General features: G+C 41.8%; 1 protein-coding gene across 1 annotated transcript in view; it reads right to left on the bottom strand.

Moving 5' to 3' along the window:
• The window catches only part of JAZF1 (JAZF zinc finger 1), a 349,829-nt gene that overhangs the window by 162,870 nt on the left and 163,496 nt on the right, over positions 1-23,463 (bottom strand). The window lies entirely within an intron of this gene.

Raw genomic sequence — 23,463 nt, forward strand, 5'->3', positions numbered from 1 at the left:
CAGCACCAAAAAGGTACTTTTTTCATAGCCAGAAATGTATTCTCAAACTTCTCACATAGAGAAATGACTGTATAAATACATGTATAAACAATGTTTATGTAATAAGGACATACAAGGAAGAAAATGAGCACACAATTTTAATTTTCTTAGAAAAAGTTTCATAGATTTCACACAGATTTCTTTTCATTATAAACTCACTTAAAACTATCTCATTATTAGAAACCTTCCAGGTGCACTTGGCAGTAACCCCTTCTTTGATGTAAAGACAGATGTTGTTTCCAGCACCTTTGCACAGGAAGTGTTTACTGCACATGGTAGATGTAAGCTATGTCCACTAACTCCAAAGTGCATTAACAGGTGATGGGGGGAGGGAAGCAGATACAGTGGCAGAGAACACGGGTGGCAACAATGACAGCATAAAAATCAATTTACAATGCTTTTAACTCCCAGACTAAAACTGGACAGTAGTACCAGTTTTATTCGTGGTGTTAAAATTAAGAATCTCATGTTCACTTTATTGTTTTTTCTATGCCAAGAATTTCAGGGACACACTATTCAGAAATCCTGCCTCCTGGGTCTTTGCCACTGCAGGTCCTTGAAAGCCAAATTCTGAAACAAGAGACAAAGATTCTCTGAATGGCTCCATCAAGTCGGGTCTGAAGGTTTTGGCACTGCAAATGAGAACAGATCAGTAGCTCTGCGCTTCCTCGGTACACATGCAACTGAGGCTATTCCTCGATCTCTGGCCTAGGGATAAAAGGAGTGGTTCTCTAAATAACAAAAAAACCACTCTTCACAGGGAAACGCAGTTTTCAAACGTAACTCTTACTCACACTCATTTAAATTTGCTGTAATCCCAACATATATCCATGCTTCTGACAGGAAGATACTTGCTGGAGGAGACAGTAGAACAATGTTCAACAAGGAAAGGTGTTTTGTCCAAAGAAATGGCACATTGGTATGCTGGGTGGGCAATTTGTGCAAATGGTGACTGACATGCTAATCCTACAGGGTCTTTCTAGGTGCTTAACGAGGTAAGAAACAAGAAATTAGAGATAAAAATCATGAAAATGAAAAGAAAGGAGGAAGGTAAGAAAGAACAGGGCAATGTAGAAAATTTCTCAAGTGCTCACAAAATGGTTTCACCTCAAGTTTAGGTACTGACGATCAAAGGGCTTTGCTTTTGAGACTCAAAGAGATATCTGGTGCATGATTTAATAAGGTGTATTATTTTGAAAGAAAAGGGCACCGTTAGGAGTCTAAAATTTGTGTATAAAGGGGAAAAGAGGCCCATAAACATTTTTATAATCATTTGCTTGTCTTCATTCCTGTAACTGACATTCCCCAACGTAACAATATTCCCACAAACCATCTTCTAAAGATTTCCTTTGTTCCCAAATTATATAATTTCTAAAATGTTCTAAATATTACCTCTCCAGACTACCTTGATTTTTATTTTTTCCCGTGTGTATGTGTACAAAGATATATTTATATTATCCTTTTCCTTCTTCAAGCTCTAGAATCTCTTTGGGAAATGGGAAGGAAGTATCTTATATAAATGTCTACAATTTTGTTGCTCAAATAAATGGCGTCAGCTCCTGCTGATCACACAAACTGCATCTTGTAATCTTGATTTACAAAAAATCAAGAATGTTTAGCACTTTATTTGCAAAGCAAGGTTTTAAAGTTTTGTTTTCTTAATTTGCTTCATCATCTTTCATAACCTATTCTAGACTTAGGCTCACATATCCTCAAATTCTAAGTGGGAAACAGACTTCTGGAAGCTTCCAAACACCACCCTCTCCATCATACACACACAAAAACACACACACACACACACACAAAACCATTTGGAAGCACCTCAGGTAGGATTCTACTTTTTCTAGAATGTACTCTGGTAACCAACAAGACAGCAGAACTTCTGGACAGACATCCACCAGGTCCCCAAATCTCCTTTTCAAACCAATGTTTCCTTGGGCAACCTTTAGAATATCCATTAAAGCGCTGAAATCTTAAAATGAAATTAGGCACTTGGTGCCCACAAATCAGGAGAGGCCTGCACCAGTGCTACCGGAGGAGTGAAATCAGCTGCTGGTCACAAATAAATGTCGGTTCTGTCACTTGCTTCCTGGCTGGCTGGTGTGTGGGGATTATGACTCACCATTTTATGGATTTAATTATGCTGTTGAGCACTTCACATTCAGTAAAAGTGTAATAGCTGCCTTCACTATTTCTCCCTCCCTGACAGAAATGTAACTGTCTGATGCTAAAAACTCTCCACAGGATAGGAGAGAGACAAGAGAGTATGATTTTCAGAGCAGGACAGATCCCCACATCCTGCACAATGACATACTCCTCATGAGGATTATATGAGGGCAGAAAGGATACAATCAGAACAAACTGGAAAGAGTAACACTATTCATTAGACATTACTAAATCCAACAGGAAGAACTTCCTTATACCATGCCACATTGTTCAGATATTTTTTGAACATGATAAATCGCTACACTAAGGAATATAATATGAAATGAGATGGCCATGGCACACATTTATGGTGCCGATAAAAATCTGGAACTAGAACATTGGCTACAATTGCCCAGAGATATAATCCACCTCAGCAAATGGTCTATGGAATAAAAGCACTTGGTTTTTTCATAGCCACATGAGGCTCCTTAAGCTTGCAATTTGGCAAGAGAGTAAGCATTTCTATAACATTGCTGTCAACAGCCACATAACAACATTCGACCACTTTCATATCACTAAGAAGTGACAGGAAGATAAACTCAAAACTTCAACTTTTTTTTAGCAGGGCAGGGTAGGGCCAAACACAGCACCGACAGAGATTATGACACTGTTTTCCGCCCTAGACTACTCCTTGCGCAGTCCCTTGCATACTCACAGATTTCAGGTTGACTGGAGGATAAAATAATTCACATATTAAAATATATTTTAAAATACCCAAGTGATAAACACCTACACTAGCTTACTTCAAAGTTTCTAAAACATAGCATTCTTGACATTAGATGGCAATGTGTCTATCTTTATTTCAGGGGATGAGATTCTGAATGCACAGCTCTATTGTAAGGACTTGGCTATGTAACACTAGACACAGGTACAAATTGAAAGCTTTCTGTAGCTCCTGTGGTCCTAGTAACTTATGGTTTTACAGACTCAATTACGTTGCTAAGGGCTGGGGGTCACAGCACTAGCTCCCATTGCTTCTCAAGTGGCAAGGAAACAGCAAGGCAGATAGCAGAAATAAGGAAAGGACAGCATTCAGACCTTTCTCAGTAGGAACTGGAACTGCAACGTGACCAAGGAAAGGCAAACACCACAGACCACCTTATTGTCTCTGTGAAGCCCACGTTGATCGGCTTTGTTGTCTCCAGCACTGGAACCAATGGCCATCAAGCATCAGGATTGCCACGGTTCTGAAGAATAGCCTTTTGCAGTGCTCTTGTCAAGTCTAAACGAAAACTCTATCAGGGTTATTTGCCTGGTCAAGTGAGGCTAATTAATGAGCTCTTGGGCTTTGGCTGGTCTACATTTTATAACCTGGATTACTTATAATGTAAAAAAGTCAGAAACCAGCCACACAATGTCTCAACAAAACTAGGGAGGCCTCTAAGGGCAATGTGCTATTCGCAGGCTGGGAGGTAGCAGTGTGGGGAAGATGTGATATCACGCCGTTTGAGAACTTGTTCAAATTCGATATCCTCCAAACACCAGGTTCTTTTTTAACTGTGTACAGCAACAGTGGGAGGCCTGAGAGGATGTGGGTGGGAAGGTAGTGGGGGATTTGCAGTGTTGGAAGACCCTGGGAAGGCAAATGCCCACCCAGCCAGATGAGTAATTTTGAAGATCTGGGCTGGATACGACACTTTTCTTGGGAATCAGCAACAACTAATGGGTGCTGTCCGTTCTTGGCCTTCCCCCAGCTATAGAACTTGTGAAGCCACAGAGTTGTAGACTTTGTTCAGCACAGCCTTCCACAACATTCCGTGTGGAGTTTGCTGCATCCTCCTCTTCCTCACTCTGCACCACTGTGTTCCTAGTGCTAGCACTGCAATTATGCCCCTGGAGGGATGTTATCCAGGCATATCCTCTCTTCTTTCCACACTTTTCAGAGGTGAAGAACTTGTCTCAACTTCTTTCATTTCTCTGGCACTCAGCTCAGTGCCCTGCATGTAAGAGATGCAAAGTAATTGCTAAATGAATACACTGATCCATTATTTTTATAATGAGAAAATTGAAGGCTTTTGCTTACAGGTAGCAGCTTCATCAAGGGCATTTGTTTCCTTCACCATCCAAAGCCCCACTAAAATAGAAATGAATGAATAAAAAACTAACCAAGGATAGAAGAATGGCAGCAGAGGCATCAGGAAATAAGTTATTTGAACCAGTGTTTTGGAAAATGGAAAACCCATACAGGAGTAGACAAAGACCTAGAGTAGATACAGTCTCAAGTACCTGCAGTGGGGGAGACCCACAGCCAGGATCTGAAGCCCCTGCAGAAACCCTGATAGGCCCCAGACTTAGAGGTGTCAGGTATGGCAAAAGGCAAGTGGGGGAAGGTTCAGGCCTGAAAATAGGGGGGTTGTTTAAAAGGTTGATTATCCAGGGACACTAAAGCAAGACACCAACAATAGTGGAGGGAGGAGAGGGGAGAGCGCAGGGCTGAGAAAATAGGGGAGTTAAAATGGAAATATGCCAACTCCACTGCTCCCAATAACAATGGTAACCAGTCAGGAGGATTCTTCTCTGATTCAGTTAAGTGGGTGTGGAGAAAAGACTGCCAATGCCAACATCTGGTGATTCCCTAATTAAACAATCTCCCTACAGTTAAGTGCATGGTCAACAAGCTCCATCCATGCTTCCATCCAGAGCCTCCTAGCAGCTTTTTATTGCTGTGATATATTTTCTTAAGAGTCAAAGTCTTGCTCTATTGCTCAGCTGGAGTGCAATGGTGGAATCAGACCATAGCTCACTGCAGCCTCAAACTCTGGGCTCAAGAGATCCTCCTGCCTCATCCTCCTGAGCAGATAGGACTGCAGGTGTGCACCACCATAGCTGAGAAATATTTCTACTTTTTTTTTTTTAGAGTTGGGGTCTTGCTATGTTGCCTAGGCTGGTCTTGAACTCCTGGCCTCAAGCAATCCTCTTGCCTCGGCCTCCCAAAGTGCTGGGATTACAGTTGTGAGCCACTAAGCTCAGCCTGCCTTAGCTTTAAATATGAACCAAGAACAGTCAAGAAATTGTCTCTAGACATTGGAGGAAAAGTCTTAAACGTGAATGAGAGAAACCAGAACAAACAAATGGGGAGGGCAGGACAGAAAAAAGGAAGGGAGGAAGAGAGGAATGGGGGGAAGAAGGAAGGAAGGAAGGAAGGAAGGAAGGAAGGAAGGAAGGAAGGAAGGCAGGCAGGCAGGCAGGCAGGCAGGCAGGCACGAGCAAAGGAACAAACACATCAAGGCCTGGGAAGTTAAGTGACATGTTTACTTACACAAACCCAGTACTGGCAGGGCTAGGACCAGAAGCCCTGCGTCCTGAGTCTTATTGGGCCAGCATTTGGACTATTAAAAATGCTGCTTATCCTCTAAAGATACTTTGCTACTATCCAGTTCTAACACTGGACTCTGTATAGATAATCTTTTTTATACTTTCTTAAAAGCCCCATAGTTCTGTTGGCTGCAACTTTTATCCCACTTTGAAGACTGAATTTGTTGCATCAACAATTTACAAAGACCAACTTTTAATTCATGGCTAGTTTACTTCAGCTGCTGAAACAAATAATGCTTGTTGGCAATGGCCCTTTAAAAAAAAAATTGTACAATTGCACATAACCAGCCTTTGAATGGATCAACTTTTCCTTAGTTTATAGACATGTCATTTGAAACTTTTCCCAAGCCATAATTTCCATTACAGGGAAGTCAGTGCAAATTTCAGTGAGATTCTTGGTTTCCCAAATTCAATGTGAAATCCAGATGCGGTTAAGTGTTGCTGTAAACTTTATGAGTTAAATATCTAAAAGTCAGGGACACTGCAGCACAATAACACCATCTATTAAAACAAGCATTCATGTTCACATTTGTAGCCTGAGTTTTCCTGCCACAAGTGAATGAATAAACATTATTCAACCAAGAACTGTTTGGACAATGTTCCATAGCCTAGATCAGCCGGCTGCTGCAACCTTCCCTATTCCTGGCAGACCAGAGGGTTAAAATGATCAAAAATAATTCTGACTAGGATACTTCCCAACTTTACCAATCTATCCAGCTTGTAGAATCATCAATGACTGCTTGAATTTTTCCCCAAGTATAAGATGTATAGTCATTCTATGAAAATGACACTACCAGTTCACACTCTTCAGTGGTGATGGGGTGTGCTTTGTCCACCCAAGCTCTCGCCTTGTTACTTGTGAGAAAAGAGCCTGCCAGAAACCATAATGGCTGCAAGATATGCTTGTGAAGTATACAGCCTGCATATCTGTATACAGCAGCCCTGGAAACTGGGGTGCTGAGATTAAACAACAATAAAATTCTTTCAAACTGGAGTAAGGCCAAAACTTGGTCCCATTTAATCCTGGGACCAAGTTAATTTGTGTGCACACACAAATAAATACACATGCCTGCTTTCTCCAGAAATGAACCTGATGACAGATCCAAGCAGCATGCAACGCAAAAGATCATAAAGAAGCTGGTATATCTCCCCTGCTCATGAGAAGAGCCTATGAGAAGGTATCTGGAAGAGAAGACAGCTGCTTGTGAGTGAGGCTTAGTGACAAAAGAAAAGGCAGGAACATGAGGCTCTCGAATTCATCTCTGAAGGCTGGAAGGCAAAAACCTGTTTATGGAAAGGAAACCTTTCCCTCCTTCTGCCTAACATTGTTTGCCCAAGGAAATCCTACCCATCTTCCAAGGCTTTGGCCCATATAGTACTTTCAGCATGCATTGTACCATATATATTTGCAAATATGTCTTATCAGCCCATTAAAATGGAAGCTCCTTAAGGAACCAGATCTTAGAGGCCACAAATCCTAAGCCCAGTGTTCTGTAAATAATCAGTGCCCATGATGATATATGATGAATACATGAATGAATGCCCTGGACATGCAGTACCACAGAGGATACAAAAGCATTCAGCTCAGACAGCTCTGCCTTGGAGAGTCAGGCAAACAGGAGGGGAAAACAGGCCCATGGTAAATGACTTTACCAGGATATATACTTCCATCAAAATACATCCCACCAAGCACAGATGTTCAGAGGGCTATAAAATGATGTACAATTCACAATAATAAGGGACAGAGGGCAGATAGGGCTAATCTGGGAAGGCTTTACTGATGAATGGGAACTGAGCCAGGTTTTGAAGGGAGTGAGCGTAGCGAATCATTCACAGGTGAGGGCGGGAAACCTAAGAACAGCATAGGGGAGAAGTCTGTGGATACTGTAGAAAAGCAGTGGAGTTGAAGAGTATTAGTTGTAGTATTAGTATTAGTTGTAGAATATCTATAGAGACACTTTTTAGAGATACTTCAGAAGAGTGGTTCTGAACTGCAGGCAATTTTGCAGCACCCCCCCGACTCCCCATCCCCGCCCTGGGATATTTGGCAAAGTCTGCTAACAATTGGAGGGAGGGTTCCAGTATAGTATCTAGGGGGTAGACGGCAGGGATGCTGCTGAACACCCTACATACGCACGCAGAGTAGCGCCTACAACAAAGAATCATCTGGTCTAAAATGTCAATAATGTCAAAGTTGAGAAACCCTGCTTTAAAACTACACAAATATTATGAGAAACAGAGCTATTGCTCCTAGATTGCTTCTAGGTGATAATTTGTTGTTTTCTGCAGTCTAAATCAAGAAGCCAGAAGGCTGGTGAGGAGACAACAAGAGAAGAATAACACAGAGGCTGTTTGGACCTAGATAAGTGCTCCTACTTTCTTTTTCTTTCTTTCTTTTTTTTTTTTTTTTTTGAGACAGAGTCTCACTCTATCACCCAGGATGGAGTAGTGGGATCTCAGCTCACTGCAACCTCTGCCTCCCACGTTCAATCGATTCTCATGCCTCAGCCTCCTGAGTAGCTGGGATTACAGGCATCCGCCACCACACCCGACTAATTTTTGTGTTTTTAGTAGAGATGGGGTTTCACCATGTTGGCCAGAGTGTTCTCGAACTCCTGGGCTCAAGCAATCCACTGGCCTTGGCCTCCCAAAGTGCTGGGATTACAGGCATGAGCCACAGCGCCTAGCCAGTTCTTATTTTCTTAATGGAGACAAATAAATTGAAGTCATTTAAAAAAGACATTGAATTCTTGCCATGTTTAGTTGCTTAGGGGAAACTTTAAGTCAGTAGGTTCACAACTGAGCGAAAAAGATGAACAGAATTCACAGTTAACAATAATCTGGCCGGGCGCAATGGCTCATGTCTGTAATCCCAGCACTTTGGGAGGCCAAGGCAGGCAAATCACTTGAAGTCAGGAGTTCGAGACCAGCCTGGGCAACCTGACAATACTCTACTTCTAATAAAAATACAAAAATTAGCCAGGCATGGTGGCGTGCCTGTAATCCCAGCTACATGTGAGGCTGAGACATGAGAATCGCTTGAACACGGGAGATAGAGGTTGCAGTTAGCCGAGAACGCGCCACTGCACTCCAGCCTGGGTGACAGAGTGAGACCCTGTCTCAAAAAAAACAAAACAAAACAAAAAACCTAAACAAAAAAATCCAATAATCTAAGACAGACTACAATGTTTGTCAATATAGAGGAATATACTTACTACTCTAGAAACAAAACATGATTCTCTGTGCAACTGAGAGGAACTTCTTGAAAGAAAAATTTACATAAGCCTTGAACTAAATCTACATTCAGAAAAGATGAGAAAATGATGAGTGTGAATAGAAGACAGTTTGAGCAGATAAACAGAAGTATTTAATAGAAAGGAGCAGGGGGTGGCAAGAAGTCAGTGGGGCTGGAACTTGGCAAGAGACCTGAAATGCAGATTGGGTCACATCACAAAAGGCTTGCAATGCTTTCCAACAGTTCAAACTTAGTTCTGCAGACGATGCAGAGCACTGAAGGTATAAACTGGTATGGCCCATGTTTTAGAAAAATAACCAGTGGTGGCAGGGAGGACTGGGCGGGGGCGGGAAACTGGGATGTAGAAATATAAGATTTGGTGAAAAAGAACTGGAAATAGAAGACTTTTCTTATGTTATAGATCTGAGTATTTCATTACAAAAACAAAGAAGTAACTAGAAGGTGAAAAGGAGTTTGATAGACAAGAATATGAGGTCTGCTTCTGACATGTGGTAAGATATTCTGCAGAACCAAGAAGTCTGGAACTCAAAGGGGAGATAAAAGACTCATGGTATAGATAGGAAGTGAAGTGCTGAAGAATCCCATCATAACACCACACATTCCAACAGACAACTGAACCAAAGCATGTCTCTCAAAACAAAACAATCATATTCCATAAAACCCCAACTACCCTGATTAAAAACTTGCTTATCATATAACTTGGCCAAATACTGGCTGAGAACCTACTAGGCCCAGTGGAATTCCAGCAGGGATTTTTTAAAAGCCAGAGGTTGTGCTGCATTTGAAACCAACTGAATGGTAAATTTCCCAAAAGATGACTATGAAAGACTGGGGGGAAAAAAGAATAGAATAAAAACTGGCCCTGAGTTCAGTTTTGATCTGGTACCTGAGTCTCCAAGGCTTACTATGACAATCGACCTCTCATTGGCACATTTGTTGTTGCATACAAGTCAAACTGCCTCGATTCAATCCTAGCTGTCTAATTTCTTTAAGCCTCAGTTTTTTTCATCCACAAGAAGTTGATAAGGATAGTCCTTTCACCCTAGGGTTGAAATGTGGATTAAATTAGCAAGCATGTTAAGTGTAACTACTGCTCAGTTCTTTAGTCCATAAGGCGTTTTGAAACTAAAATTTGCATTGTTCTGGATTATTTCCATTTTATGTGGCATAATGATACATAGAAAATCTAAGAATTCATCACTCACTTAAGTGTGGCTGGGACTGCTGGCTGCTGCCCAAGAGCTATTTTCCCCCCTTTCCCTCCATAATGCTTAGAAACATGGCTTCCTGGTATAAAAACCACACTTCCCAGCATTCCTTGAGCCAGGTGCATTCATGTGACTAAGTCTTGGCCAACAGGATAAGGCTTCAGGAAGCCTCCTTAATATGGTAGATTTCTTTCAGGCTGCCTGAAAGAAATTCTGGGTATGAGATAATCTTGTGAATGGAAGTCATACATGGTGAAGCAACACAGTAGGAGTCTGGATCCCTGATTGGGTGAAGCTCCATACTACTCGAACTGAGCACCTCCAGCCTTCTTTAAAGTGAAAGAAATAAACTTATCTTCCAATTAAGCCATATATTTGAAGGTTTTTCAATTACATGAAGCCAAACCAAAACTTGACTGAAATACAAAACAACCGGAATTCTGGTTTATTTTGTTGGACCTAAAACTCTCATCTGAAACATGAAATATTTCATGTTTCATTTTATTTTCTTGGATTTAAAAGAAAAAAAAACCTCTTTAAAAATGTATCATACTAAGTGCATGGAAAGAAAATCAGAGTAAAATCACACCTGAATCACCACAGCCTCTGTAGCTAACTCTAAACAGGGATGGTTAAAGACTGGGAGAAAGAGGAGGAAAAAATCATCATGTCAAATTATGGCTCTTTTGGTCGTTTTAAGACTTTCTCCAGAATTAGTTATTAGTGGTCAATAATGAAGCAAATTGCACATGCATATTACTTCTGAGTTGTGAACAATACAACCAGCAGTAACCTTTGAAGCTGTCAGGATCTTTTCAGGCAGGCAATTAAAGTGAAAAATGAGAGTGTGCACAACTTCCATCACCCAATACTACATGTAATAACACCACCTACAAACACTGACATAGGAGTGGGGCTCAGTCTGAATATTTATTAATGCAGATCTGTTCCCATTTGTTCCTCTCCTTTTCCTATAACACATCCCACCTCCACCTGCCAAAAATTTTTTTTCTATAAAGGGCAGCTCTGACATCATGCATCACATTTACCTGAAACCTACATGCACCGTGACATCTCTCCTATCTGCACTGAAAGAAATTTTCCTCCCTTTCCCTTGACTCAAATATAAATTTAGGACAAGCTTGGATTCTAGAAGGAAAAGAAGTCGATAAAGAAGTAAGCCCAATCAGGAAAACACAAAATAAGATGAAAATAATCAATAATGGATATTTACAGATGGCCAAATATATACGTCAAGTATTGGGTGCTAGGCATTGAAGGTCCCCCTGCCTGCCCCTACCCATGCCTGCCAACACACATACAAAAAGGTCTCAGCTCTCAAGCAGACTGGACTATAGAGGATGTGACTTATATTGATCTAAGAATAATCTAGTGTAGAAGTATCAGCTTTTCTAATAAAGTGTAAGAATCACTATTTGCATGTTTTGTGATTTAAGTACCTGGACTTTAGAGAAATGGCAGGGATAACCAGAAAAGGGGGGTACCTGATGAGCCAGTTGGAGTAGGTGTTCCCAAGCTAAGAAGAAACACCCATGCTACAGGCCTAATACCTGACGCCTATGATTCCATCTGTGAGTTTGTCTCCTGTGGTTTCAGCCATTTCTAAATCAACAAGAGCCTAGAGGGCCAATGGTTTCTAGCCAGAACTGCCCATTATTATCACCTGGGAAACTTAAAAAAAAAAAAAAAAGTCTGATGCCAAGGACCCATCCCCAAAGATTCTAATATGCAATCAGGGTTGGCAATTACTATTACAGACTCTGAGAAGGCTCAGAAACTGGAAAAGGGATAGAGAACTGGTTGGGAAAGTTATTTACACCAATTTGCATCTCTCCCACCCTTCAAAACTAAAAAGGCAATTGTGAAACTGGAAAGAAACTACTGGAAGTGATTTAAAAGTTGTATAAGTCCGACATCCAGTGAAATAATTTTTTTTTTTCTTTTCTGAGATGAAGTCTTGCTCTGTCTCTCAGGCTGGAATGCAGTGGCATGATGTCAGCTTACTGCAACCTCCGCCTCTTGGGTTCAAGTGATTCTCGTGCCTCAGTCTCCCAAGTAGCTGGGATTACAGGTGTGCACCATCACACCTAGCTAATTTTTGTATTTTTAGTAGAGATGGGGTTTTGCCATATTGGCCAGGCTGGTCTCGAACTCCTGACTTCAAGTGATTTGCCCACCTCAGCCTCCCAAAGTGCTGGGATTACGGCGTGAACCACAAGACCTACCTGAAATCATTAAATTTTGACTTCACTTGGGACTCAGGTTTATTTCCCCCCCTTTCACTTTCTATACAGAAAGTATTAAGCTTAGTAATTATGTAGACAAGTTAGTGTTTTCATGTATTTCGAAAACCATATCACAATCTTTGAATTGTGATATGGTTTTCATCCATTCAGTAAGGGTGTTCTGACAAGACCTTTGACTGGGAACCATTTATTTTTCTTCACAGTATGTGCCTACAATTAATAAAACCACATCACTTTAGTTGTTCTGTGGTTCAGAATTTTCTGTAAGTCAGATTGGCCAGAACCAGTGTGGTTTTCCTGTGCTGTTATTATTCACCTCGGTAACAAATCAGGCCGTATCCAAGTATATTAGTTTTGTATTTCGGAAGCCAGTTTTGTCAAGGATTTGACAAAAGGAATTGCCTTCGTTACTTCCTATCTCCCAGGGAAGCCGAATCATTGCTTAAAAAAAAAAAAAAAAAAAAAAAAAAAGTCAAAGGAGAAAGAGCTGAACATCTGGACACAGACTGACTGGATGGCCCTGCCTAAGAGTTATCAAATGTAAGTGCACATAGGTCACAGCTTATTCAGGTCAAATTCTGGTCCAAGAGGCTCTGCCAGGCTGGCTAGAGCATTATGCATGCCGACTCCACATCCAGGTGGCAGCCAGGAACACAGTGTTCAGGTTCGTGGGCCACAGAGGTTATGTGCTAGCTGGGGATTTATCGCTCCTGATTCTGTGCAGGTTGTGTATTCATTCTACTTGCAAATGAGTAGGGGAGCATGCTGAGCTGTAACTCAGATTGATCTCGCTGATGGTGTGAATTTGGGTGTCTGGGAAGTCCCTGGACCTTCTCAGTTATCTGGCACTTGGCAGATGGCTCCTGACAATCTTGGCTTCTGTGGAAGGACTTCTGGGAATTAACTCTGGACTTTCTGTTGCTTAAAAAAAAAAAAAAGGCTTAAATTTCTTTAGACAATGTAAGATGGTAGTTACTGACAGTCTGCTACTTTCTGTGTGACTTGAGCAAGTTTCTCAGCAGATAAAGATGACAGTGACTCATGGCTCCTACACATGAAGAGGTTATTAAGAGGATTAAAAGAGATAAGCCATAGACAGCACAGAGCACAGTGGCTGGTACACGATAAATACTTAATAAATCTTACCCACTAGGGGCCAGGCTCAGTGGCTCATGCCTGTAATACCAGCACTTTGGGAGGCAGAGGCAGCTGGATCACCCCAACTTGGTGAAACCCCATCTCTACTAAAATACAAAAATCAGCCAGGCATGGTGGTGTGCTCCTGTAGTCCCAGCTACTCAGGAGGCTGAGTCAGGAGAATTAGTTAAACCTGGGAAGCGGAGGTCACAGTGAGCCAAGACGGCACCACTGCACTCCAGCCTAGGCAACAGAGCAAGACTGTGTCTCAAAAAAAACAAAAAACAAAAACCCCAAACACCAAAAACTTACCCACTAGGTACCATTATTATTTTAGGTAGTAAGGTCTGAAAGCATTTAGTGCTTGCGTTGTGGGACTACATTTGTGAACAATCAATAGTTCTCAAGTAGCAATAATAACTGATAATAAAGATATTACTATCACTGCGTGTCTACTGTGGGTCAATACAAAATGAATTGCTTTCTGTGTGCAGTCCTCATGAAAATCCTGTAAGGGAGATATCTCCTGACCCACCCCGCTTCCCAGAGGAAAATATAAAGCTCAGAAAAGGCCCAAATCACAGGACCAGGAGATAAAGCCTTAAATCTGGGTTTGTCTGACTTCAAAGTATGTGCTATTTGACCACATTTGCTGCTTCCTCTGAGTAGAAATAACTTGTTTCATAGTATGGAGCCCTGAAACACTGTTCAGTAACAATGCTCTCTAATTAAATTGCCAGGTGGCCTTTCCTTTGTATTTTAACTTTTAAGGTGATTTTATTATATCTCTTCCATAAATGAACATGGATTTTCTATGACAAAATTAAAATAAGCATTACGTAACTATTAGCATAAAACATTTTTGTTCTTGTATGACCCAACATCATCTCACATGGCCCCAGAAGCACATGGAACACTTTCCAGGCACCCCACCTTGCCTAATTCCCACTCTTTAAGTGCTATCCAGCTACTGCAATGGGATGTCAACAGCCCCATAACTTAGGAGCAGGTAAAAGTATGCTATTCCTGATCTTTCCAATAAAGTTTATGTTTCTGATTGCCCATGTCTGACTCTAGGCATAGAATTATTTCTGGACCCAAATATTTCTCATGTCCAGTACTTTGGGAGGCTGAGGTGGGCAGATCACCTGAGGTTAGGTGTTCGAGACCAGTCTGGCCAACATGATGAAACCCCATCTCTACTGAAAATAAAAAAAAATTAGCCGGGTGTGGTGAGGTGGGAGGATCACCTGAGGTAGGAAGTTCGAGATCAGTCCGACCAACATGGTGAAACCCTGTCTCTACTAAAAATACAAAAATTAGCCGGGTGTGGTGGTGCGTGCCTGTAATCCCAGCTACTGGGGAGGCTGAGGCAGGAGAATCGCTTGAACCCAGGAGGCGGAGGTTGCAGTGAGCCGAGATCATGCCGCTGCACTCCAGCCTGGGCAACAGAGTGAGACTCCATCTCAAAAAAAAAAAAAAATTATTTCTGGACACTAAGGTTGCTCTTGGGGCTGGCAGGCAACTCTCTGAATTAAGTGGTTGGTTTTGGCCTCATTGCCATGGTGGCAGGAATCAATACAAATTGACCAGGTGACCGGCTGGATGGGAAAGCATACAGGTCTGAGCCATGCCTCTTTCCCTTTTTTAAAAAGACTTAAAAATTAGACTTTTTAAAAGAGCAGTTTTAGGTTCACAGCAAAATGGAGAGGAAGGTACAGAGATATCCCATATACTTCTGCTCCCACCCCATGCACGGCCTCTCCCATTACTAGCATTCCCCACTAGAGTTCTTTTTTTTCCTCGCTAAAAAGTGCTTCATAGAATGCTGGAATGCTTTGGAAGCACTGGGATGAAATATTTAGACAAATTCTGATGGAAATCAGAACCCACGACAGAAGCTGCAACACTGTTACTGCACCTGCATCTTTTATTAAATTTCTCCTTTGGGTGACTGATCTTAAAAAACACCAGAGTTTCTAGTCCAGGTTCTAACTATTTCTAGCTTAGAGCTTTCATCAAGTCAGTTTCTTTACCTGTGAAAAGATAATGATATATGCACCAACTCCCTCACAAGCTTTAAGTGAGAACCATACATTTTAATTATTTATTTTTAAAATTAATTTTTTTTTTTTTTAGAGATAGTGTCTGTTGCCCAGGCTGCAGTACAGTGGCACAAACATGGCTCACCGCAACGTCAATCTCCTGCTCAAGAGATCCTCCCACCTCAGCTTTCTGAGTGGCTGGGACTACAGGCGTGCACCACTATGCTCAGTGAATTAAAAAAAGAATCCTCCCACCTTGGCCTCCCAAAGTGCTGGGATTATAGGCGTGAGCCACTGTGTGAATCATACATTTTAACTGAGCAATTCCAGTATAAATTCTAAGGTCCTACCCCAGGTTCCAAGATAAGGTGGTCTGAGAGTCATTGTCTCTCCAGCAGGAATAACCCAGTGCAGCCATGTCTTAACTCATTAGTCTCTCTGGCAAATAATCTCTGGGAAGAGAAGGCTTAAACTATACACTATAAAAGAAACCTGAATTATTTGTATAAAGAACTTAGATTTCATTTTACTTTGCTATCCTTGGAACTTGAGTGCACACATGCACTCAGATTATGATTTTTCTCTTGCAAGAGTAGGGACTTGCATCAGAAAAGTTCTTCAAAAGTTTTTCCAAAGAGGCATATGACTTTTCAGTAGAGATAGAAAACCTTTTGGCTAGCTTTAAGCTGAGTTTATTAAAAGCCATTCTGATTCACTACAAACTGTGTGATCAACTAACTTGTTTTATAAAGGAAAGCCTTTCAATTTATAAAACCAAGATACATTTAAATGATTTTATCACACATTCAAGTCAAATGCAAAACTTTCTATCATGGTTAAGTAAAACAGACATTATCAAGGTAATCACAAGACATCAGATTCCTCAGAGAAGCTCTGGAGACCTCTGGGATTTGGTAAACGTTACTATCAGCTGAGTTTCAACAAATGGAAGGCAGAGACTCTGATGGATTTTCTAGGCTTACTTAAGATGAGGTTTAATGCTCTAGACATGGATTCAATATAATAAAGATACTGCGTCTTCATTTCTATGGCTTGGTTTTAAAAGGAATGCAGAGATAACATACTTTAAAAAAAAAAAAAAGGTAGTTGCTGAGTATCTACAACTACTCTGCCTGTCAATCTCTCCTCCCTTCAGCCCACACCTTCCTACTTTAGCCAATCAGTTCAGTGTTTTTACAGTATTTTTGATGCAACTCACAGTAAGACATACATTTTAAATCATAACCAGTACACCCCTCCAGACACAAACATATGAAAGTTTCACAAAACATTACTAAACTTCACCATATGTGATGTACCCTGATAATACCATTGCTTTTTTTTTTTTTTTTTTTTTTGAGACAGAGTCTCGCTCTGTCGCCCAGGCTGGAGTGCAGTGGCACGATCTCGGCTCACTGCAACCTCGGCCTCCCAGGTTCAAGCAATTCTCCTGCCTCAGCCTCCCGAGTAGCTGGGACTACAGGCGCATGTCACCACGCCCAGCTAAGTTTTTGTATTTTTAGTAGAGACGGGGTTTCACCGTGTTAGCCAGGCTGGTCTCGATCTCCTGACCTCGTGATCTGCCTGCCTCAGCCTCCCAAAGTGCTGGGATCACAGGCGTGAGCCACCACACCCACACCCGGTCACCATTGCGTTTTTTAAAAATGTTATGACAACCCATTAAATTGATGTTGTCACTGACTAATGAGTCCTAAATGGTGACTTCAAAAAAATTCAAATCTTGCTGAATTACAAATCAATAATGTCATGTGTTAAGTCCACTCCCACACATGGCTCTTTATTGCTTACATGATAAGAGATTTAGGTAAAACATAGAAGATCATTTGCAATTTGGCTCCATCAATCAAATTATTCAAACTCATCTCTAGTTCTCTACATGCCCCCTACACTCCAGCAACTCCTAACTTCTTCCCGTCCTCTGCACATACCTCATCTACACTCTATACCTTTGGTTCTGATTATCCTGTTTGCTTTTCTGTGTCCTGTTCCCTGTGCCAAGCACTGTTTTACACAGTCTCTCTTGCCTTTGGTTAGGTTCAGAGAAAATCAGGGGGTGAAAGGAGAGGGTGGTCCAGTATTTGTTCTCCTACTCCCTCCTAGCTAGGCATGGTTTTGGAAGCAGCTGCTATGCTCCACCTAGGGCCACAGCTCTGGGAGGGCAGTCGTCCCCCTTGCAAGGCTGCCACTCTCCAGGTTCTGTTCACAGCATCACCTCCCCTTCCCCTTCAGCCTTCTGCTGTTGCTAGGTCCCGGGTGCCTCAACATTTCTTACCCTGCCACACCCCTATAAATAGCCCCCATATTTAATTCCCTTCTATTCTTTGGGGGCCTAGAATGATATGCCTTTGTAACACATGCTACCCAGAACACCTCGTCCTCACCTGCTTTTCTGTGGTCATCCTCAAACCCATCATCCAAAGTCCACTATAAAAGTCACCTCCTCTACAAAACATTCCATGAAGCTACATGGTAGAATCTGCCTTAATAGTCAGGTATATTAAAAAGATAGATTACATTTTAAAGTGCTTTGTTCCCAACAGACTCAGCTTCTCCAAAAGCCAGCAACTTGTTTCTTTCCTGTCCCTAGCATTTAGCACAAGGGCTGGCAAATAATCATGATCACTGAAAGAATAAATGAATGAAAGGTAAGAGGATTCTCAATTATTAAACGACATCACAACTGCATGCCAGTAGGTCGTATTTTCTAACAAGAGTGTCTATAGAGCTGCTTTGTCTGAATTCCCATTCTGGGGTGATCTAGTCAATTTTCTCTACATGTAGCTGCTGGGATCCAGCTAGAGACAACTGCTGCTTACTGTGTGGTGAACCCAGTATCTCTGGTGGTAACTAGCGGGCTCCCCACAATCCCACATCACCTGGCAGGGTGTTTCTGCTTATGATGCTAATGAGATTTTACTTGAAAGATGTAATTATTGCCGCAACCCAAGAAAATAATTAATGGCCAATTTTAGTGGGCAAAATATTCATTAATCAAGTCAACAGACAAGAGACCTGCAGCGTTTAGGAAAAAGGTCCTTAGAGAGAAGGAAAAAAAGATAATCACCTAGAGATTTCTCCTTTTCATAAGTATAGGTTAAATCTATTCAATTATAGTCTCTTGAAAGTTTACATTTCAGATTTAGTCCAATGACTTCTAATGAAGTCTAGGTTTAAACTTTTGAGTTTTAGAATGCATTGCACAACTGTTATTTAATCATTATACTACACAAAAAGGTAGCGATAACAAGGAGACATTAATCTCATATTTGGTTGGTTTAAAACACTTCACGCAAGGATTTCTGAACATGACAAATGTCAGCTTCTGTTTTCTTATATTACAAGTGAGGAGGAAGAAAGGTGTCATGATGAGAACACCATTGGGCTTGGTAAACATTTACGTCATCTTTGACCCTTATAAACACACGGCTTTTTAACTGAGGGTGAGAGGACATTTTAAATTCTTCTAACACCTTGGTAATCAGAGCGCAGGGAAATATCTGCCCAAAAAACAACATAGTGACCCAGAGATCAAATCAAACCTACACCTACTATTAAAAGATACTTCAATCCCAAACAGCATGGGCCCTCATAAAAAATGATAAACAAACCCCTCCGGCCTCTCTCTCCAGCCCTTCTTCTCAATGCCCTTTTATAATATTCATGTCCTCAGATTTATGTCGACCATATATTGCCTAGATGTGTCTCCCCATTCCATTAAAAGGGACTTAAGGGATGGGAGATGGGTCACAGAAGGCAGCAAACAATAACTGACAGTTGAGTTTATTTTTTAAAACCAAAAAAACTTCCATGTTTTCATTTAACTTTAAATGCTAACAACCATATTCCAGGCTCGACATGCCCGTAAAGCTGTCTCACAGTCCAGGGAAAAAAATTTTTTTTATTGTAAATAATGTTCACCATCCACATCTTAACAGTCTGGATGCTGAAGCATTTTTCATTTAGAGTAATGATCTCCAGGAGTAAAAATAATATAATTATAACTGAACTACTTGGTCAGCTAAATCACAACCAGAAATGCACTGGTATGTATTTCATTCACCATGTCAAAAAATCTTCATTCTGAACCATCAACACAGCACTAAATTTTGATCTGTCATTGAAAACAGGTCGCTTCTATTTCTGGCTTACAGCATGGTAACAGGGCACAGCAATTGGCAAAGACAGCTAATATTTCACATTAAATCTCCCTACCTGACCTTCTGAATCAAAAATGGAGGGACTCATGAAGAAGAAATTAAGTAAACACTCTTTTTTTCTTTAAAAAACAAAACCAAAAAACCCCTCTTAAAGGATAGAAAAGAAACGACTGAAATTCTTGGGATACAAATTTGTTGTTGATAGGTCAGCCAATAAAGGCCACTGAAGGGTGTGGGCTGCACCCCTGGGCTGCCTCCTCTTAAAGACAGATAGGAGAGAAGAGGGAGTTTCTCGGTGTCCAGGTGGTCCTTAAGACAAAGCCAGAACTGGCATTTCCAGTGGAGGGAGGACTACAAGGTCAAAGGGTATGTCAGCCACTTTGGGTGTGGCCTCAGCTGGCCCTTTGCAACCCACCACTACTGAGGGTTGAGATGTGGACAGAGGTTGATGGACATGAATTGCAGAAGGAAGCAACATCTCTTGAGACTCTTCTCCTCCATGAGTCATTTTGAAGTCACTTGTGGATCTGTATTTAAACCACGTTTTTATCTTTCTTTTAGTTTACCTTTAAATACAATTTGAAGAAAGTTTTGCAGATACTTCTCCCTCCTTTTTCCCACCACAACCTAAGCCTGGGTAAAGTGACCCTCCCATCTGCTCCTTTTAGTTGCCCCATCTTCACACTTACCCCATGGTTTGAAACCTCCTGATGGGCATTCTCTCCCACTAGCTCCATGTTTCTCAACCTGGGTAGGTTTATCAAGTAGCGGCTCCTTGCTATAGCCCCAGTGCTTCCAGTTTAATTTGATCTGGCATGAAACACCCACTGAGACACCTGAGTGCACCCCAGGTGACTCTCATGTGCAGTCAGGGCTGATAACCACTGCTGTGCTAAGCTCCCCGGGGACAAGCCCCAGGGCTGTTCACCTTTGAACCAGACCTAGCGCAGGGCCTGCTTGCTAAATAGGAACCAGACCTAGCATAGGGCCTGCTTGCTAAATACTAATGGAATACATAAAAGAATGTTGTTCAGTGATTAAAGAAGACAGTGGGAGGAAAAAATAGGAGGGCCATTCAGGATGGCCTCTCAAACTTGAGTGTGCATCAGAATCACCTGGAGGCCTGTTACAGCTCAGGATAGCGGGGGTTGGGGGGGTAGGGTGGGCATCCCCAGTGTTCCTGATTTAGTAGCTCTAGGGTGGGCCCTGAGAATTTCCATTTTTTACAAGCTCCCAGGTGACGATGATGCTGCTGACTGATCTCAGAACCACGCTTCTAGAACCACGGCACTGAAATGACCAAAGCAGTTTAGTAATCTTAGATTAGATGACACATAGTAACGGGCTGCAGGATCTGATGAGGTGGTCAAGGATAGTAATTCTATGAGGGACATCACAAGGAGGGGCTGCACAGGTCTTTAATCCTATCTGATTGCTGGCCACACAGAGACCAGGGCTGAGGAAATCTCCCTTTTAGACTGTGATTCCAATTCACTCAGCTACCTTTAATCTTCATGGCTTAAGTATATGAATTATCCAGCACACGTCCACTACTATTCAGAATTAGGGTGTGGCTGGCAAGAAGAACAGACTGCCATCAATATCTAAATAAAAATTACAGTAACACTTTCTTAGAAATAGGCCCAAGAAAAAATTTTCCAAAAGCAACCAGTGGCAGAACTAGGCCAGAAAACAAACCCATGGCTGCTAGTTAAATCAACTGAGGCAGTGGATTCTACAGCTGTAAAAATACAGTGGTTTAAAATCCAAGCTTCCAACAGCCATCCAAATAGATGCTAAAATTACATGGTGGGGGTGGGGGTGGGGAATGCATGCTCTCTTTACTGCCAGTTAAGAGATTTCTTTCTTAACAGATAAAGGAAAGGAATAGGAAAATGCCAATTGCATTTGGTTTTCCTAAGACAGCACTGGCTACTGGTTCCCAGTAACCCTCCCATCACCCAAGCCATTGAACAGTGACACAAATGGCATTGTGACAGTAACACAAGCAGGGGTTCTCTCTCCATTTCTGATGAACCATCTTATGGGTTGATATGGTTTGGCTGTGTCCCCACCCAAATCTCATCTTGAATTCCCATGTGTTGTGGGAGGGACCTGGTGGGAGGTAATTGAATCATGGGGGCAAGTCTTTCCCATGCTGTTGTTGTGACAGTGAATAAGTCTCAAAAGATCTGATAGTTTTAAAAAGGGGAGTTTCCCTGCACAAGCTCTCTCTCTTTGCCTGCTGCCATCCATGTAAGACATGACTTGCTGCTCCTTGCCTTCCACCATGATTGTGAGACTTCCCCAGTCACGTGAAACTGTAAGTTCATTAAACCTCTTTCTTTGGTAAATTGCCCAGTCTTCAGTATGTCTTTAACAGCAGCACGGAAACAGACTAGTATATAGGTCCTAGACAGCAGTAATAAACCTGGGTGTTAGACAACGGAATGTCTCTCTACTCTGGGGTTGTGAGACAGTCTTCAAGGAGTTTCTAGAACAGAAGTAAACAGGAAACTATGTTCTCTGAAAACACAGTCTGTTATTGGGAAGGGAGTGGCATAAAGATGGTGGGCTCACCCACTCAACAAGGATCAACCCTTACATTTGCAGAGAGCAGTGGTTTAAAGTGCGGTCCTGGAGCAGCAGCCCCCAGGATCCTGCCAAATTCTCAGCTCCTGCCACTCCCCAGACCCAGCAAAAGCAGAAAGTGTGTATGTGTGTGTGTGTGTGTGTGTAGGGATAGGGGGCAGTGCAACCTACATTTTAACAAGTCCCATGCTAAAAATTCTGACGCAGTTCAAGTTTGAGAGCTACTGACAGAGCTTCAGAGTCCTCAAAGCACCTCGGCATAGCTTTTCTTGGGCAAGTCCAACAACCACGTGGGATAGATGGTATCATTCCATTTTAAACATTAGGGAACTGAACTGAGACAACCAAGATAAGCTTAAGGAGGCATAGTGGCTAAATGTTAATACAGGATCCTGGAACAGAAAAATGACATTAGGGGAAAACGAAGAAATCTGAATAAAGAATAGCCGACAATGCATCAATTTGGTTCATTAATTGTAACAAATAGACTATACTAATGTAAGACATTAATAATAGGGAAAACTCGGCATGGGAATATATAAGAACTGTACTATCTTTGCGATTTTTTCTAAAATAAAAAGTTTGTTTAAAACAATTAGGGAACAGATGCTCTGAGATACATGTTAAAGCAAGATGCTAAATACACAATGGGTGCCTATGGCATTATTTTCTGTATGTTTAAAATATTTATGAAATATTTTATAATAAATTATACAATACTTTGAAACTGTAAAAACTATACATACTCAGACACTGTTTTGTCTTTTCTCCGGAAAAGGACTGGCATGTGTTTAGATAAGGATACTGTGCTTACAGCAGTCCTGAAACACACCCTCGTCCCAGCAGAGGCTGTGGATCCTTTTTGTGCAAGCCCTCTTTGTATTGTCAGCTCTGGCACCACGAAGGGGACCTGCCCATGCTCAGGATCGTCCCTGAAAAATAACTGCTGCGATGGAGATGCTCTAGGTCGCCCCTGCTCCCCAGGCTCCAGGTCCCTGCCTCTCCCCTCACACCCACCACAGGCCTGGGCATCTCATCATGCTTATAACCCCACAGGGCCCTCATCTCAGCTAGGCCTCCTCTAACAGTAGCTGCTCCTCCTCCAGACAGTGACGGCATTTTAATGAGGGCACTATAGAGCCTCTGAGCCCCGCAGGAGTGAACTGCATGCTGAAAGCTGCCGGTGCCTTCAGACCAAGCCAGTTGGCCATTTCCCTCTGC

This window comes from Pan paniscus, chromosome 6, assembly GCF_029289425.2.
Source record: "Pan paniscus chromosome 6, NHGRI_mPanPan1-v2.0_pri, whole genome shotgun sequence".
Taxonomy (NCBI): Eukaryota; Metazoa; Chordata; class Mammalia; order Primates; family Hominidae; genus Pan; species Pan paniscus.